We start from the raw sequence: 19439 nt of genomic DNA on the forward strand, positions 1-19439 counted from the left end.
ATCACCCAGCCACCCCATCCCTCCCACCCCCCTCCTCTCCAGCAACCTTCAGTTTGTTTCCTGAGATTAAGAGTCTCTTATTGTTTGTCTCTCTCTCTGGTTTCATCTTGTTTCATTTTTCCCTCCCTTCCCCTATGATCCTCTGTGTTGTTTCTCAAATTCCTCATATCAGTGAGATCATATGATACTTGTCTTTCTCTGACTGACTTATTTCACTTAGCATAATACCCTCTAGTTCCATCCACATCATTGCAAATGGCAAGATTTCATTTTTTTGATTGCTGCATAATATTCCATTGTATATATACACCACATCTTTATCCATTCATTTGTTGATGGACATCTTGGCTCTTTCCATAGTTTGTCTATTGTGGACATTGCTGCTATAAATACGGGGGTGCAGGTGCCCCTTCGGATCACCATATTTGTATCTTTGGGGTAAATACCCAGTAGTGCAATTGCTAGGTCATAGGGTAGCTCTATTTTCAACTTCTTTTTTTTTAATTTTATTTTATTACATTAATCACCATATATTACATCATCAGTTTTTGATGTAGTGTTCCATGATTCATTGTTTGCCTATAACACCGAGTGCTCCATTCAATACGTGCCCTCTTTAACACCCATCACCAGGCTAACCCATTCCCCCACCCCATTCCCTTCTAGAACCCTCAGTTTGTTTCTCAGAGTCCATAGTCTCTCCTGGTTCATCTCCCCTTCCGATTTCCCCCCCTTCATTTTTCCCTTCCTACTATCTTCTTCTTCTTCTTTTTTTTTTTTTTTGAACATATAATGTATTATTTGTTTCCGAGATACAGGTCTGTGATTCATCAGTCTTACACAGTTCACAGCGCTCACCATAGCACATACTCTCCCCAATGTCTATCACCCAGCCACCCCACCCCTCCCACCCCCCACCACTCCAGCAACCTTCAGTTTGTTTCCTGAGATTAAGATTTCCTCATATCAGTGAGGTCATATGATACATGTCTTTCTCTGATTGACTTATTTCGCTCAGCATAACACCCTCCGGTTCCATCTACGTCATTGCAAATGTCAAGCTCTCATTCCTTTTCATGGCTGCATAATATTCCATATACCGCATCTTCTTTATCCATTCATCTGTCGTTGGACATCTTGGCTCTTTCCACGGTTTGGCTATTGTGGACATTGCTGCTATAAACATTGGGGTGCACGTACTCCTTCAGATCCCTACATTTGTATCGTTGGGGTAAATACCTAGTAGTGCAATTGCTGGGTCATACGGTAGCTCTATTTTCAACTTTTTGAGGAACCTCCATACTGTTTTCCAGAGGGGTTTCACCAGCTTGCATTCGCACCAACACTGTAGGAGGGTTCCCCTTTCTCTGCATCCTCACTAACATCTGTCGTTTCTTGCTTGTTAATTTTAGCCATTCTGACTGGTGTGAGGTGGTATCTCATTGAGGTTTTGATTTGGATTTTCCTGATGCCAAGTGATGTTGAGCACTTTTTCATGTGTCTGTTGGCCATTTGGATGTCTTCTTTGGAAAAATGTCTATTCATGTCTTCTGCCCATTTCTTGATTGGATCATTTGTTCTTTAGGTGTTGAGTTTAAGAAGTTCTTTATAGATTTTGGATACTAGCCCTTTATCTGATATGTCATTTGCAAATATCTTCTCCCATTGTGTCGGTTGTCTTTTGGTTTTGTTGACTGTTTCCTTTGCTGTGAAAAAGCTTTTTATCTTGATGAAGTCCCAATAGATCATTTTTGCCCTTGCTTCCTTGCCTTTGGCGATGTTTCTAGGAAGAAGTTGCTGTGGCTGAGGTTCAAGAGGTTGCTGCCTGTGTTCTCCTCAAGGATTTTGATGGATTCCTCTCTCACATTTAGGTCTTTCATCCATTTTGAGTCTATTTTTGTGTGTGGTGTAAGGAAATGGTCCAGTTTCCTTCTTCTGCATGTGGCTGTCCAATTTTCCCAACACCATTTGTTGAAGAGACTGTCTTTTTTCCATTAGACATTCTTTCCTGCTTTGTCAAAGATGAGTTGACCATAGAGTTGAGGGTCCATTTCTGGGCTCTCTATTCTGTTCCATTGATCTATGTGTCTGTTTTTGTGTACCATACTGTCTTGATGATTACAGCTTTTTTTTCACATTTTTTGTTATGTTAATCACCATACATTACATCATTAGTTTTTGATGTAGTGTTCCATGATTCATTGTTTGTGTATAACACCCAGTGCTAATAGAGTTTGAAGTCTGGAATTGTGATGCCACCAGCTTTGCTTTTCTTTTTCAACATTCCTCTGGCTATTTGGGGTCTTTTCTGGTTCCATACAGATCTTAAGATTATTTGTTCCATTTCTTTGAAAAAAGCGGATGGTATTTTGATAGGGATTGCATTAAATGTGTAGATTGCTCTAGGTAGCATTGTCTTGTTGTTGGTGTATAGAAATAAAACTCATTTCTGTGCATTGAATTTATATCCTGCCACTTTACTGAATTCCTGTATGAGTTCTAGCAGTTTTGGGGTGGAGTCTTTTGGGTTTTCCACATAAAGTATCATATCATTTGCAAAAAGTGAGAGTTTCACTTCTTTGCTGATTCAGATGCCTGTTATTTCTTTTTGTTGTCTGATTGCTGAGGCTACAACATCTAGTACTATGTTGAATAGCAGTGGTAATAGTGGATGTCCCTGCCATGTTCCTGACCTTAGGGGAAAAGCTCTCAGTTTTTTTCCCATTGAGAATGATATTCGCTGTGGGTTTTTCATACATGGTTTTTATGATATTGAGGTATGTACCCTCTCCCTACACTGTGAAGAGTTTTAATCAAGAAAGGATGCTGTACTTTGCCAAATGCTTTTTTTGCATCTATTGAGAGGATCATACGGTTCTTGTTCTTTCTTTTATTAATGAATTGTATCACATTGATTGATTTGTGGATGTTAAACCAAACTTGCAGCCCAGGAATAAATCCCATTTGGTCGTGGTGAATAATCCTTTTAATGTACTGTTGGATCCTATTGGCTAGTATCTTGATGAGAATTTTTGCATCCATGTTCATCAGGAATATTGGTCTGTAATTCTTTTTAATGGGGTCTTTGATTTTGGGATCAAGGTAATGAGGGCCTCATAAAATGAGTTTGGGAGTTTTCCTTCCATTTCTATTTTTTGGAACAGTTTCAGAAGAATAGGTATTAATTCTTTAAATGTTTGGTAGAATTCCCCTGGGAAGCCATCTCGCCCTGGGCTCTTGTTTGTTGGGAGATTTTTGATTACTGCTTCAATTTCCTAAGTGGTTATGGGTCTGTTCAGGTTTTCTATTTCTTCCTGGTTCAGTTTTGGTAGTTTATAAGTCTCTAGGAATGCATCCATTTCTTCCAGACTATCTAATTTGCTGCCATTTAGTTGCTCATAATATGTTCTTATAATTGTATTTGGTGTTGGTTGTGATCTCTCCTCTTTCATTCATGATTTTATTTCTTTGGGTCCTTTCTCTTTTCTTTTTGATAAATCTGGCCAGGGGTTTATCAGTCTTAGTCTTTCAAAGAACCAGTTCCTAGTTTTGTTGATCTGTTCTACTGTTCTTTTGGTTTCTATTTCATTGATTTCTGTACTGATCTTTATTTCTCTCTTCTCTTGCTGGGTTTAGGCTTTATTTGCTGTTCTTTCTCCAGCTCCTTTAGGTGTGAACATACCATTTCTTATCTATTATTTGTTATTAGGGTTCTAATTAGCTAGTCTGTGGCATTTAATTCCAACTCCATGATATAAATAACTTGCCACATGCAAGTATGTACAATTTCTAAGCAGATTGGAAAGTAAGTCTATGCTTTGAGAACTCGTATTTATTGGTCAGCATGACTCCCTTGTCCTAAAATTGTATGTACCTCCCTCTCTCTATTGGGGAAATGATGAGGGGAAAGAACATTGGTTGTAGAAGTAAGCAGATGTGGTTTTTGTTCTGTGTCTGCCACTAATTTCCTATGTGGCCTTGAGTAAATTTAACTTCTCTAAGCTTCAGTGTCCTCACCCATGGCACAAGGAAGCAGCACTAAATGACTTCTGATTACCTTCTGGTGCTAACATTTTGTGATTAACCAAATCTGTGATTCTAGGCCACATTTGTGCTGAGAAACCATGAGACTCTGAGAAAAGTGAGGAAAGGAACAGTACTTGCAAAGCACTCCTCTTTAGCAGATGGAGAACCGTGGAATGCCAAGTGCCTTTAAAAAAAAAAAAAAGTTCTAGACTATCTAAAGTGTTAGGCAAATTCCATGTTCTTAAAAATCCATAACTTATATCTTACAGCTATTCCAATTTTAGATGTGTGGGTGTTTCGTCCCTTCTAACATGTTTTTATGTCCAATTTTTCTTAGTAGTCTGATAGGATCCAACAGTACACAGACGTTCACAATTACCCTAGCAACCAGCCAAGATCCTATGGAAAGATTTTCATGAAGTTAGACATTATGTTCATTTTTTCCCCACCTCTTTTTATTCCCAAGTTGGGTAATATTACCCTTTTGCTACCCTCAGAATAGGCTTGTTGCTTGCTCTATCTTGTTTTATTTGTGGACTCACCAATAACTATCCACCAATATGGCAATTGGTTCATGACATTTACCCCAGTTAGCAGAATTACAGACAACTCAGTAAAAAGATTATACACAAAAATTTCCTTTAGGGCATGAATCAGCACTCTCCATGAGCCCATAAATAAGTCTGGTTTTCTGTATGTCTGAAGCATTCACATAATCCGTAAGTATAATATATTGGTCCCACTTTCCTTATTTTGTATAATCAAACAGTAATCAATAAGAACTACGACTGCTGCAAAATGAGACTTCTGAGGCTTTGAGGGTAAATTTATCACCAGCACGTGTATAAAAGTCACTGCAGAATTTTCCTCTCTTTAAGTGCCCTTGAAACCCAGTAACTGAATTATGTTCCAGGCCCCCAAGGAGAACTACAAGGTTATAATTGTCTCACACTTAATTACATGCATTGCAAAAGGTAAATGGACAAAGTCATTCTTGTGCCAGGTATAGAGAATAAAATCACTTACGAATTTTGATATTGCTGGATCATTGATTCACAGAAAGTAGAAATTTATGCAAGACCCATGTCTAACAGTGATGGTGCTGTGTAAATGTGCAGCCAAGCCAAGAACACTGCCTTCACTGTTCTGGGCCTGGGGCCCACACTCACAGTCCTGCTATTTTCCTTCTCTTGTGGCCCTAGTGAGGCAGCTTATTTTTCCCATTTCCTTTATGGGCCACAGTTGTTATTTGCCAGGCCGTCTTCTTCTCTGAGTTTCCAAGACAGTGTTAGTTTAATGCCTTGTCTTGACACTATCAGATATAATCAGAGAAATGAAAAATGCCTTGGGAAAGATAAATGATATTCTAGCCAAGCTGTACAAGAGAAATAGTGCTACTTTCAAGTCCTATTTTCCATAGCTTCTAATGCAGCCTGCTCAGGAGGATCATCAGCTTTTCTGGGGTAAGTAAAAGTGACCTGACCCTTTCCATATAATGGCGGAATGATTACCTCTTATGATCACTAATCCTAAATTTTGAATCAGGCCCAGGATATACCTACTTTTCTTCATAGTGCATTTGATATGTCATTTGGCTTGCTGGGTAAAGATCCACATCCCTTTTGTAACAGAATGTTGCATTTTTCTTTAACTGATTTCATCAGGAAAAGCTGATGGCAAATGCTACTTTCTTATGCAAGAGTGTGCTGCCTGAATGTACCTACACACGTTTTGTAAATAACATATATGTAACATGTATATAAATAATATATCTTGCATTCATCCAACACAGCCTGAGGAAGTAGATGGAGTTAGTGTGTTGTTCTCAAAGCAGAAAGAAACTACAGCTTAGAAGAAGAGAGTGAGATTATTACATGCCTTCCTAATTTCATTTTGATAAACTCCAAAGCATTGTGGTGGCTTTCAACTATAGGTGGGAATTTTGACTCTCCTTTGAGTTCAAAGGAAAAAACTGATATTTAAAGAAAACTATTTTTACTCCCTGAGTATAAACTATTCTCTCCAGAAAAAGCCCCATGTATGCAGGCAGGCCGGTGAGGAATACCTTTAGTATAATCCTACTGTGACATGGGGTAAAACCTCTCCAATCACAGGTGAAAAGTAAATTTTTTAACTCTGAGCAACTAGTTCTTTAGCCTGCCAGAGTTCATATACCTGGTGGAATTCATTTGTCCTCTTAAATTGCTACACAACTCAGGTCAAGATAGTCAGAGAGGAATTGAAATTCTGGGGAAGAACCAGACCTTCAGTAGCCAATCTGGCACCCTACTCCATTCTTCTCGCATAAGCCTTTCTCTGTTTCCAGATATTGCAGACGTATAGTCAACAGTGCTAGGAATGTTATTCTTTTAACAGATGCACTGTTCCGTTAAGCCATTAATCAAGCAAATCACAGATGTTTTCTTTCTAGATGTTACTATAATTACTCCTAATAACACCTTCTGAATTTGTAATTTCATTGCCATTGATGACTTTTTAAAAATTTATCAGATAATTCATTTTTTAAATTCTGTTTATATGGATATCAGTTGTATTTTTCTACCTTGAAGAGTTCAGGATCTCGCCTCCAGTTGTCACCACGTATTTGCCAAAGAATATAACAGGGTAACCTCACATATGGTAGATAAATAGGTTCTTGAAAGACTGAAGGTTGAAAGTCACATGCTGAGTTTGCAATCAAACCATATTCTCCTTATACGGAAAGATGGGTATTATCATTTTGAGGCATATGGTGCTAATAAATCCAGGTGAAGGAATCTGCCATTCTTAAAGTCAGAGCCAGGAAGGGAGCTTAGCCCAGCTGCCTGGTGTACAGATGGTGAAACTGGGACCCAGAGAAATGAAGTCTCCATTACTAAGACAAAATAACGACCAGAGTCCAAGGCTCATGGCTTGCAATCTATTGTTATCTCTTCTACCACACCAGTTCTCCAAAGAGCCCCTGCCGTATCAGGAGGAAATAAAAATCTCCTTCCTGACTCAGTTAAAACAGTTCAGATTTCTGAGATTCATTCTACACACTTACCCACTCTCCTAAAAGTAAAATTTAGCCAGACATTCTTCAATCCTGATTTGAACTGAGTGAGCTCTATCTTCATTGCTGATTAAATATCACTGATATCTCCTGTTGTAGTGACATCATTTTAAAATTTCCTTCTAAAACTTTCAAGCTTATGGAGTGCTTTTTCCTTCTCAAAATTTAGGTCCCTATAAAATATGCTTCTATTAAGAGATTGGTAATTGGGTAGTGACAATAGCAGTGGTGTGGCTTAGAAAAAAAATAGGCATTGAATTGAACTTAGAATTGAATCTCTGATCTTCTGCTTAGTAACTGTGTGATCTCAGACAAGTTACCTAAATTTTCACATCCTCACATTGAAACAGTGTTTCTGTGTAATCACCTGGTACACACAGTGATTGGCTTATAGAGGCACTTAACAATTATTGGTTATTGCTATTAATTAGAACCATACGAAAGAATGGTAACTGTCATGGCATTTTTTAAATGTTCTCTAACATCTAGAGGAGAGAAGAAGAATCTCATTTTCTGCTTTTGGTGTTAATGATCATGGGCTGTTATGACCAGTGCAGAGAGCCTTGTAGATAGTTAGCAGCCTACAAACTGTATTATTGAAGAGGAGGTACTCTGACCCCTTAGCCAAGGGTGTTACAGGCTGCTCTGTTGTGGTGTAGTATCAATCTGAACTCATTGGATTGAAGAAACAACGCAGGACCACAAGAATACATTGAGTGTTTCTTCGTCTCACCCATTTCATTAAATAAAAATTCCAAATCCCATCAATCACCAGCGAACTTAATGGCGACATGTTCTCAACCTCTTCCTCCCCAATTATGACTCAGAGCAGTGGTTCTGGTAATGTGGTTCCTGGGCCAGCTGCATCAGCTTTACTTAGGAACTTATTAGAAATGCAAATTCTTGGGCCCAACTAGGGACATGCTGAATCAGAAACCCTGGGGAAGACTTAAAAATCTGCTTTTAACAAGCTCCCGGGATAATACTGATGCTTACTAGAGTTAAAGAACCATAACCTGGAGAATCAGCCCAGGTGCTACAGTGTTTCTCAAAGTGAGGAGGAGGTACCAGGGCAGGACTCAGAATGATCCGAGATAGGACAACGTGACTTTCAAGTAGTGAAAATTTCCCTATCTTGATTCTCTTTCAATCTTTAAGTCTCAGTTTGATGTTTATAGGCCTCTAATACCTCTCTAACCATTGCTAATCTTTTTCAACAAAGAGAGTAGGATACAAATCCTGTGTCTTTAGGGAGTGGCAGAATCTAACTAAAATTCAGTGATAATTTGTTTCTTTCTATTTACTTTTATGGATACCTTCAATTTATGGCCCACTGTATTTGTTTTACATTTAATTGTGATAAAAAGTGTTTTTTTATATGTGTTTAGCCAAGGGGCCCCTTGTGGCAAAGTCGGTTAAGTGGCTGTCTCTTGGGTTCTGCTCAGGTTGTGATCTCAGGGTGATGAGATTAAGCCCCAGTTGGGGCTCAGTCCAGAGTCTGCTTGAGATTCTCTCCCTCTCCCTCTGCCCTTCCTGCTCATGCTCTTTCTCTCTCTCAAAATAAAATAAATAAATCTTAAAAAAATAACTAGTCAATTTAAGGAAAAGGTTAAGAAAACAATATAGCTAGTGTATGGATATGGCAAAAATCAGTGATGCCAGAGTGAATGCATTCGGAGAAATGCTGGCATAGTAGAGACAATATTGTCTGTACTACTTTTCCTAGCCTCAATTTTCTCATCATCAAACAAGAATGATGATACTAACATCGTAGAAGTGGTATAAGAATTTATGTATGAGAAATACTGGCTGTAATCCTCAGGTACTTGGTACTTGCCACATTCTTATTCTCTTGCCACATTCTTATTTTCTCAAGCTTTAGTCAGTTTGCTGTGTGGCCTCCAAGATACCATTTCTTTTGGGGCTTCTGAGACCTCACTTGTAAGTCAACAAAAGGAGACTTGATCTCAAAAGCCCCTTCTAGCTCTTAACTAATATGTATATACATGTATGTTGTGTCTATGTGTGTGTATATAAACATATATAATAAAATCTGTATTCCCTACCCTTATGCAAACATGAAATAGGCATAAGTAGCTATATTCCCCAGACATAAACCTTGAGTGCTTGGGAATAATATTGAAAGTGAATGAGCTGTGTTGGAAAAATAAAAAGCTGTGAGGAATGTGTGAGCTGATGTACATTTCAGAGCTCAAAGGTAATTTCATTGTATTTTATTATCATCTGTCAACCTTAAAGCAATAGCGAGACTAGAAAATAGATTGTCATGGAGGTTTCTGAGGACAGTGGTTTCCATGAGTTGGTGTAAATATATTCAGAGAGACTTGTTCCTACTTAATAACTCACGTTTTTCCTTCTGAATTGCTGATGCATTCACTTATAGCATTTGAAAGGCAGCTTGTCCTTTGCTGTCAAGTGAACTTGATAGAATAATAGAAAATTCTGAAAAATTCAATCGGATCTTGTTGCTCCTCAAGGGAATTTCTTGACTATGTATTCTATTTAAGGAGAAAGAGTCGGCAGTGTTTTTTTTGCTCTTGTACAAAATGCTGACCAAGTTTAACAGCACAGGGTCTAGTTAGCAGGTGCCACATTGAGTTTTCCTTTCTCAGCATTCCAGAGGATGGTGCTGTTGGAGTTTGGGGCGTCCTTTGGCAGGTGAAAGAAATACTTAAGGGTACAATACAAGCTGGAACTGTTATGAAATCACAGGTGATAACCATCAGCTTGTTTATTGCTTATAGCATTCTCATCAATTGGACCTAAAAACAAAAAAGTGGTGAACTTAGTTTCTCTCAATCACAATGTAAAATAGCTTGCACTGTTTTTTATATAACTGACTATTAAGGAGTCCCAGAAGATAGATGCTCTCCAATATTGGCGATTCTGATGAAACACCCCAGTGGGACTATTTGACCCAATTCAACTGTCAATTAATTGAAAATTACTATGTGAGGTACAGGGAATGTGCTTGAAGTCAGATGGACAAAGTTTCAAGTTATCTCACTATCTCTTTAAGCTCTGGTCTCCACATCTATAAACTAAGAATAAAACGTTCCTACCTCACAAGACTGTTCTGAGAGTTAATGATGGAAATAATTAGAACAACTAATAGTCACTGAGCACTTACTACCTGCCAGGTGTCATTCTAAGGGCTAGGATCATTTAAGACTCCATAAATCTGAGCCTAGGTTATTAGTTCCAGGTTATGGAAATGGGAACAGACCCTAGAGAGAAATTAATTCGCCAGACATTATGTAGTCTGGCTCCAGTTGCCTCTTCTTTAAGGCTTTAAAAACACTTGATATTATTCCTAACATTTCAACTCATAAATGAGCCGTGTGAAATTACAGATACTTGACCATTTCTTCATATAAAAATAGCAATTTCATGTTCTACCTTATAAACATTAAATATGGATTTATAGTAGCCACAGTTGTTGTGGCTAATAATCCTAGCAATGATACTGATTTTATCTTTGAAACTTGTTAATATAAGGAATATAGGTTGCATTATAGTGTAAAGACCACTAGCGTGAAAATTAGGATCTGGGTAAACTCTAGGTCTCGGTTTCCCCACTTGTAAAATAATGGTGTTTGTCTTCTCTAGCTCTAATATTCAATGGCAGAGCTTTTAAAACTATGAAAAATGACCTTTTTGGGGGCGCCTGGGTGGCTCAGTCAGTTAAGCGTCTGCCTTCAGGTCAGGTCATGATCTCAGGGTCCTGGGATCCAGCCCTGCATCAGGCTCTCTGCTCAGCAGGGAATCTGCTTCTCCCTCTCACTCTCTCTCTGTGCGTGCTCAGTCTCCCTCTCAAATAAACAGATAAAATCTTTTAAAAAAGAGAGAGACTTTTTTTGATCTAATTCATATTTAATAACTAGTTCTATCATGAATGACTAGTACATAGTTCATGTCATACACAAGGTGAGTTTACTATACACATGTTTAGATATTGTAGTAGAGTCAAATCGTACCCATTTCTAAACACATATTAATTTCTTTAACTTGTAAACCATTAATAAACCATGCACAGGCACTGGTTCATGAACTATACTTTGAGTAGCATTAGAACTCTGTGATATATAAATACATTCTTAAAGAAAAATTGTGTGTGTGTGTTCATTCCCTTCCCTTTAAAAAATGTATTCTTTGGAGATTACAGATGATTATTTAAAAACATAAGGAATTATAAAAAGAAAGGCCACAGATGTGTGATAGAAATATCACTCAGGGCATTTGATTAGAGAAAAGAAAGCAGTGTGTTCCACTGTCTGTTAGTACATTTATATTTAATTTTTTTTAATTTAAAAATAGTTAAACTCCTTCCATGTTGTGTTTGAAGCACTAAGGAATTAGGGTTAATTGAGGCATGGCCCCTGTTCTCCAGAAGCTCACAGTCCAGCCAGAGATGCCAGCAAATAAGTACATAATTGTAGGATAATAGATAAGGCTCTAACAGAAAACTAATGAAAAAGTATTTAATTTGGCTTGGGTATCAGAGGGGTTTCACCCCTAAGGTATAATTTCCTATATTTTGTTGTTTAGAATGTTTTTACTTTACTAAATACCTCTTATTTATGTATATATAACTCACACAAAAACAATGGGCTAATCTTGAGACTAATCTGCATCAAAGGATTGATGAATTATAATAAAATGAACACACAAATGTATGTAGTTCTATGTAGTTCAAGAAACCACCACATGATCAAAATTAGAAATTTTTTTTAGCTTTCTGGAAGGTTCTGATGTGCCCCTTCCTCAATCATTGCCCTCTTCATCTTCACAAATGTAACCACCATCCTGATTTCTAATACCAAGGATTAAATCCGTGTGTTCTTCAATCCTACTTATAACTACATCAAAAAGAAAATATCTAGAAATAAATTTAACCAAAGAAGTGAAAGACCTGTATATTGAAAACTATAAGAGATTAATGAAAGAAATTAAAGAAGATATAAATAGATATTCCATGCTCATGGATTATAAGAATATTGCTGAAGTGTCCATACCTATTCAAAGCAATCTACAGATTCAATGCAATCCCTGTCAAATTTCCCATGTCATTTTTCACAGTAACAGAACAAATAATCCTAGAATTGGTATCACAGGAGATCCAAATAGCAAAAGCAATCTTAGAAGAATAAAGCTAGAGACATCATGCTTCATGATTTCAAACTATATTATAAAGCTAGAGTAATTAAAACAGTATGATATTGACATAAGAACATATACATAGATCATTGAACAGAATAGAGAGCTTAGAAATAAGCCCATGCATATATGATCAATTTATGAAAAAGAAAAGAATATATAATGAGGAAAAGACAATCTCTTCAATAAGTGATGTTGGGAAAACTGGACAGCCACAAGCAAAATAAAACTGACCACTATCTTACCATTCACAAAAATTAACTCAGAATGGGTTAGAAAGAAGAAAACATAGGCAGGTTAAGCTCCTTGACCTAGGTCTTGGCAATATTTTTTTTGAATTTGACACCAAAAGCAAAAGCAACAAAATAAAAAACAAGTGAGAATACATCAAACTAAAAGTTTCTGCACAGCAAAGGAAACAATCAAAATTAAAAGGCAACCTGCTAAATGGGAGAAAATATTTGCAAATCATATTATTTGGCAAGGGGCTAATACCTATATAAAGACCTCACAACTCAATAGCAAAAAACATTCTGATTTAAAAATGTGCAGAAGATTTGAATAGACATTTTTCCAAAGAAGACATACAGATGGGCAATAATACATGAAAAAATGCTCCACATCATTAATCATCAGAAAAATGCAAAATACAGCTAGAGATAGTACCTCATACCTGTTAGAGTGACTTTTATCAAAAAGATAAGAAATAACAAGTTTTGACAAGGATGTGGAGAAAAGAGAACCCCTGTGCAGTTGGTGGGAATGTAAACTGGTGTAGTCACTATGGAAAACAGTATGGAGTTGCCTCAAAAATTAAAAATAAAACTACCATATAATGTAGCAATTCCATTTCTGAGTATTTACCCAAAGAAAATAAAACACTACCTTGGAAAGATATATGCACCTCCATGGTCAGTGCAGCATTTTTTGCGTTTATTTATTATTTACAATAGCCATTTATTGCATTATTCACAATAGCCAAATATGGGGAAAAACTAAGCATCCATTGATGGATGAACGGATAAAGAAATTGTGAGATATATATAGATATAGATTATATCTATATATATACAGACACACACACATACGTACACACAAACACACACTGGATAAAGAACTGTAGTTCTGTGTGTGTATATATGTATGTATGTGTATATATATATATACGCACACAGTGTATGTATAGTTCTTTGTAGATATATATATACACAATAGAATATTATTTAGTCATAAATATTGGACAGCCATAAAATTGGATAAAGAATTGTAGTTTATACACACACACACACACACACACAATGGAATATTATTTAGCCATAAAAAATGAAATCTTGACATTTGCAAAAACATGGGTGGACCTCATGGGCATTATGCTAAGTGAAACAAGTTAGAAAAAGACAACATATGACCCCTCTTATATGTGAAACCTAAACAAAACAAAAACAAACTCCTAGATACAGATAACGGATGGTTGCCAGGGATGAGGGGGAGACATGAGTGAAAAATAAAAATAAAAAAAGTTATGTAGTAAAGTAGAAACCCCAATTGTATTTGTAATATGTTGGACTAAAACACATTGTATATGAACTAAGCATGGCGAAAAGCTAGAAAACTATCAGTGTATTAATAGGAGTTTTACTTGGGTCATAAAAAAATATTTTTCTTCTACTCTTAAGTATTTTCCACATCTGCTATAATGAGTATGTATTACCTTCATAATGGGAAAAAAGCAACTAGTAAAGTTTATTTTAAAAGACTACTTTAGGAAAAAATAAAATAAAAGATAAAAAATTAAAAAGACGTCTTTAGGCCTGGGTGGGCTGTCAGAACCCTGAAATGGTGATCACTGCTGGCTGCCATGTCTGAGAGGATAGTCCATCATTGTTCAGTCCCCATAATGACGTTTATTGAGTATTGTCCATAGGCAGAGGTTTAGATGAGGGGCAGTGGTTCTAATGGGGTTCTAGAAGGATGCAAAAAACAACTTAATAAACATGGAAGACAGGCAAACTAGAATGAGAACTATAGCCATGGGATCAAGCCTGGTATTTGCCACTTACCCACTGTGAATTTGGACACTCCTTTGTCTCTGGGCTTTCAGCTCTTACTTGGTAGAATGAGGAATGTGGACTACATGATCACCAAGGTCTCTTTCAGTTCTAAAATTATGCTGAGATCCTTCTGCCTCCCCCCAAGAGTTTAAAAGGGAGACCTGACCATAAGACCTAGATAGCAAATTCAGGGGCCTGAATGCTGGGTTTTTTACTTAGTAATGTTGCTAACTTCTTGGCCTTAGTTTTTTCTCCTTAAGGTTGAAAAAAGCATATATGCCTGTTCTCTAAATCTTATGCAAATGGAATCACACTGATGGATTCCCTTGTGTCTGTTTTTGTTCAATGTGATTCAAAAATCATGGTTCCCAAACTGTGCCCAAAGCATCACAGGACACTGTCAGATATTTTTAAATTTTAGAGAAAAAGTAATAATATGTCAGAAACTGGACAAAGTAATAGCTTATGGTAGTTCACAATTTCAACATTAGATTGTACCATGTTTCTTTTTATGTGTCATCGTTTTGCAAATTTTAAGGGCAGCTCTGATTAAAAGTAAATACATGCAAAAGTCAACGTGGAAGAAAAAATGAGGGTGGCAGTACCTAATCTGATTCTAAACTTTCAGAAGCTGTGCAGTGCCCAGTAGGCACACACATCCCATTTGTAGGTTATTGTGGCTATTTAAGAATGAAATAAAAATGTTAGGTTTTTTTTTCTTTTAATTGTGTACTTTTTAAGCATAGCTTCTAAGTTGTTAGGACATAAATATTTATTAAGTTGCTGGGAGATACCTACTCAATAATCAGAACTGTTAGGTATTTCTTTTGGTGTAGCAACATTATGAAAAAATTCCTGAGACATTAAGGGAACCTGAGAAAATTTGGAAATTTTTGCTCTATGGAAATCCATTTCTGTTTGTTTCCTAATACATATAAGAGTTATGTGTACACTATACAGTAGCCTATTAAGTGTGCAATAATGTGTCTAAAAAAAGTACATGCCTAATTTTAAAAATATTTTGCTAAAAAATGCAAACCATCATTTGAGCTTTCAGGTAGTCATAATCTTTCTGCTGGTGGAGTTTCTTGCCTCAGTGTTGATGGCTGCCAACTGATTGGGGTGGTGGTTACTGAAGGATGGGTGTATATGGCATTTTCTTAAAATAGATTTTAAGAAATCTAAAACATTGATTGACTCTACCTTTCACAAATAATTTCTCTGTAGCATATGTTTCTGTTCAATAGCATTTTACCACAGTAGAACTTCTTTCAAAATTGGAATCAATCTCAAAGCCTGCTGCTGCTTTATCATCTAAGTTTATGTATATATTCTAAATTATTTGTTGTCCTTTCAACAGTCTTCACATCTTCACCAGGGATAGATTCCATTTCAAAAAAAAACACTTTTTTTGCTCATCTATAAGAAACAACTCTTCATCCATTCAAGTTTTATCAGGAGATTGCTTCAATTCAGTCACATCTTCAGGCTCCACTTCTAATTCTAGTTCTCTTGTTATTTCTACCATATCTGCAGTTACAGCTTCCACTGAAGTCTTGAACCCCTCCAAGTCATCTATGAGCGTTGGAATCAACTGCTTCCAAACTCCTGTTCATGTTGGTATTTTGACCTCTTCTCATGTATCATGAATATTCTTCATGATACCTAAGATGATGGATATTTTCCAGAAGGTTTTCAATTCACCATAACCAGATCCATCAGAGAAATTACTATATATGGCAGCTACAGACTTTATATATTTCTCAAGTATTAAGACTTGGAAGTCAAAATTACTCCTTGATCTGTGGGCTACAGAATGGATGTTGTGTTAGCAAGCATGAAAACAACATTCATCTTGTTGCACAACTCCATCAGAGCTCTTGGATGACCAGGTACATTGTCAGTGAGCAGCAACATTTTGAAAGGAATCTTTTTTTTCTGAGCAGTAGGTCTCAACAGGAGGCTTAAAATATTTCAGTTAACCATGTTGTAAACAGATGAATTGTCATCGAGACTTTGTTGTTCTAAATATAGTGCACAGGCAAAGTAGATCTAGCATAACTCTCAAGGGCCCTAAGATTTTCAGAATGGATTTTCAGCATTGGATTCAGCATAAAGTCACTAGCCACATTAGTCCCTAAGAAGAGAATCAATCTTTCCTTTGAAGCTTTAGAGCCATGCATTGACTTCTCCTTTCTAGCTATGAAGTCCTAAATGACATCTTCTTCCAACAGAAGCATGTTTTGTCTACATTGAAATCTGTTGTTTAGTGCAGCCACCTTCATTAATTATCTTAAAAAATAAAAATAAATAAAATAATTAATTATCTTAGATACGTCTACTAGATAACTTGCTGCAGCTTCTATATCAGCGCTTGCTCCTTCACCTTGACTTTTATGTTACGGAGACACCTTCTTTCCTTAAACGTCATGAACCAACCTCTGCTAGCTTCAAACTTCTGCAGCTTCCACACCTCTCTCAGCATTCATAAAATGGAAGACAATTAGGACCTTGCTCTGTATTAGGATTTGACTTACGGGAATGTTGTGGCTGGTTTGATCTTCTATCCAGATCACTAAAATTTTCTCTGTATCAGCAATAAGGCTATTGCACTTTCTTACCCTTTGTGTGTTCACAAGAGTAACATTATTAATTTCCTTCAAGAACTTTTCCTTTGCATTCACAACTGCCTGTTTGGTGCAAGAGGCCTGGTCTAGATGTATCTCAGTTTTCAACATGCCTTCTTCACTGAGCTTAATCATTTCTAGCTTTTGATTTAAAGTGAGAGACATGTCACTCTTCCTTTCATTTGAACACTTAGAGGCCATTATAGAGTCATTAATTGTCCTAATTTCAATATTGTTGTGTCTCAGGGAAAAGTCAGAACTGACCACAGATAACTGCAACAAATATAATAATTATGAAAAAATTTGAAATATTGGAAGAATTACCAAAATATGACACAAAGACACAACATGAGCAAATGCTATTGGAAAAATGCTGCTAATAGACTTTGCTCTACCCAGGGTTGTCATAAACCTTGAATTTATTAAATCAAACAAACAAAAAATGCCCCTCGTTATCTCTGAAGCAGGTAGGAAATGCAATAAAGGGAAGCACAGTAAAACAACATATCCCTGAATGTTGTGAGAGTAATCCTCCCATTTGGCTGATTAACACATTAATGACCACAGGTGTGTGCTGCATGCGTATACACACACACACACACACACACACACACACACACTTAGGTGAGGACATTTAAATTCTACTTTCTTAGTAAAATTCAATTATACAATGCAATGTTATCAACTGTAGCCACCAATTTATACTTTAGAATGTCAGACTTTATCCAATAGTTAAAAAGTTTATATTCTTTACCAAAACTCTCCTTATTTTCCCCAACTTTTAGGTTCTGGTAACCACTTCTCTACTGTCTGTTTCTATGAATTTGACTTTTTTTTTTCTTTTTTTAGATTTCCCAAATAAGTTATACCCTGCAGTGTTGGTATTTCTCTGTCTGGATTATTTCAGTTAGCATATGTCCTCAAGGTCTCTCCATGTTTGTCACAAATGGCAAGATTTCATTTTTTCTCATTGCTGAATAATAGTCCATTGTGTATATACCACATCTTTATTCATCTGTTGATAGGTACTTAGGTTGTTTCCATATATTGGCTATTGTGAGTAATGCTGCAATGAACATAGGAGTGCAGCTATTTCTTTGATAGCCTGTTTTTATTTCCCTTGAATCCCACAGAAATGGGATTGCTGGATCATATGGCAGTTCTATTTTTAATTATTTGAGGAACCTCTATACTGTCTTCCATAGTGGTTGCACCAATTCACATTCCTACCAACAGTGAATGAGGTTTCCTTTTCTCCACATCCTCACCAACATTCATTATCTCTTGTCTTTTTGATGATACTCATCCTAATAGGTGTGATGATATCTTACTATGATTTTAATTTGTGTTTTTCTGATAATTATAAAGTTGAGCTCCTTTCCATGTACCTGTTGTGACCATCTGTATGTCTTCTCTGGATAAATATTTATTCAGATCCTCTGCCTATTTTAAAATCAGTTTGGTTTTTGTTTTTTGCTGTTGAGTTGTATAAGATCTTTATGGTTTTATGTAGTAACCCCCATTACGACATATGATTTGCAAATATTTTCTCACATTCCATAGGTTGCCTTTCATCTTATAGGTGGTTTCTTTTGCTATGCAGAGCTTTTTAGTTTGATGTAGTTTCAGTTGTTTTTTCTTTTGTTGCCTTTGCTTTTAGTGTCAAATCCAAAAGTTATTGCCAAGATTGATGTCAAGGAGCTTAACGCCTATGATTTCTTCTAGGGGTTTTATGGTTTCAGGTCTCATGTTCAAGTCTTTGAGTTAATATTTGCATATGGTATAAGGCAGGGATCCACTTTCATTCTTTTGCATGTGATTGTCCAGTTTTCCCAGCACTATTTTTCAAAGATAAATTATATATCATATCTTCTTTGCTCCTTGTCATAAATTAATTGATTGTATATGCATAGGTTTGTGTCTGGGCTTTCTATTTAGTTCCACTGATATGTTTGTTTTTATGTCAGTACCATACTGATTTGATTATGAAAGCCTTTTAATTTGGTTTGAAGTCAGAAAGTGTGATGTCCCTAGCGTTGTTATTCTTGCTTAAGATTGGTTCAGCTTCTATGAAGCCTATTGTGATTCCATTCAAATTTTAGGATTATTTGTTTTATTTCTGTGAAGATTGCCACTGGAATTTTGATAGAGATGGCATTGAATCTGTAGATGGCCCAACAATATTAATTCTTCCAGCCTGTGAACAGAGGATATCTTCTCATTTATTTGTATCTTCTTCAATTTCTTTCATCAATGTCTTACAGATTTCAGTGTACAGATCTTTCACTTCTTAGTTAAATTTATTCCTAAGTATTTTGCAATTTGATGCAATTATAAATGGGATTGTTTTCTTATATTCTCTTTTTGATAGTTCATTGTTAGTGTATAGAATCAAAGCTGCTTTTTGTAAATTGTGTAATCCTGTAACTTTACTGAATTTGTTTATTCTAACAGTTATTTTAATGGAGTCTTTAGGGTTTTCTATATGTAAAATGTCATCTG

The 19439-nt window shown here is 36.3% G+C and overlaps 1 protein-coding gene across 2 annotated transcripts in view; it reads left to right on the forward strand.

The window, feature by feature from the left end:
• The first annotated feature begins 5269 nt into the window (after positions 1-5269).
• ATP10B (ATPase phospholipid transporting 10B (putative)) overlaps positions 5270-19439 on the forward strand; it is a 275419-nt gene continuing 261249 nt past the window's right edge. For both annotated transcript variants that reach the window (XM_025867091.2, XM_073890325.1), the window contains exon 1: positions 5270-5489. The gene's annotated coding sequence lies outside the window, so the exon portion shown is untranslated. The remainder of the gene's footprint in view (positions 5490-19439) is intronic.

This window comes from Callorhinus ursinus, unplaced genomic scaffold, assembly GCF_003265705.2.
Source record: "Callorhinus ursinus isolate GAN/ISIS: 27379988/994484 unplaced genomic scaffold, GSC_fseal_2.0 scaffold3, whole genome shotgun sequence".
In the NCBI taxonomy this organism is placed as follows: domain Eukaryota; kingdom Metazoa; phylum Chordata; class Mammalia; order Carnivora; family Otariidae; genus Callorhinus; species Callorhinus ursinus.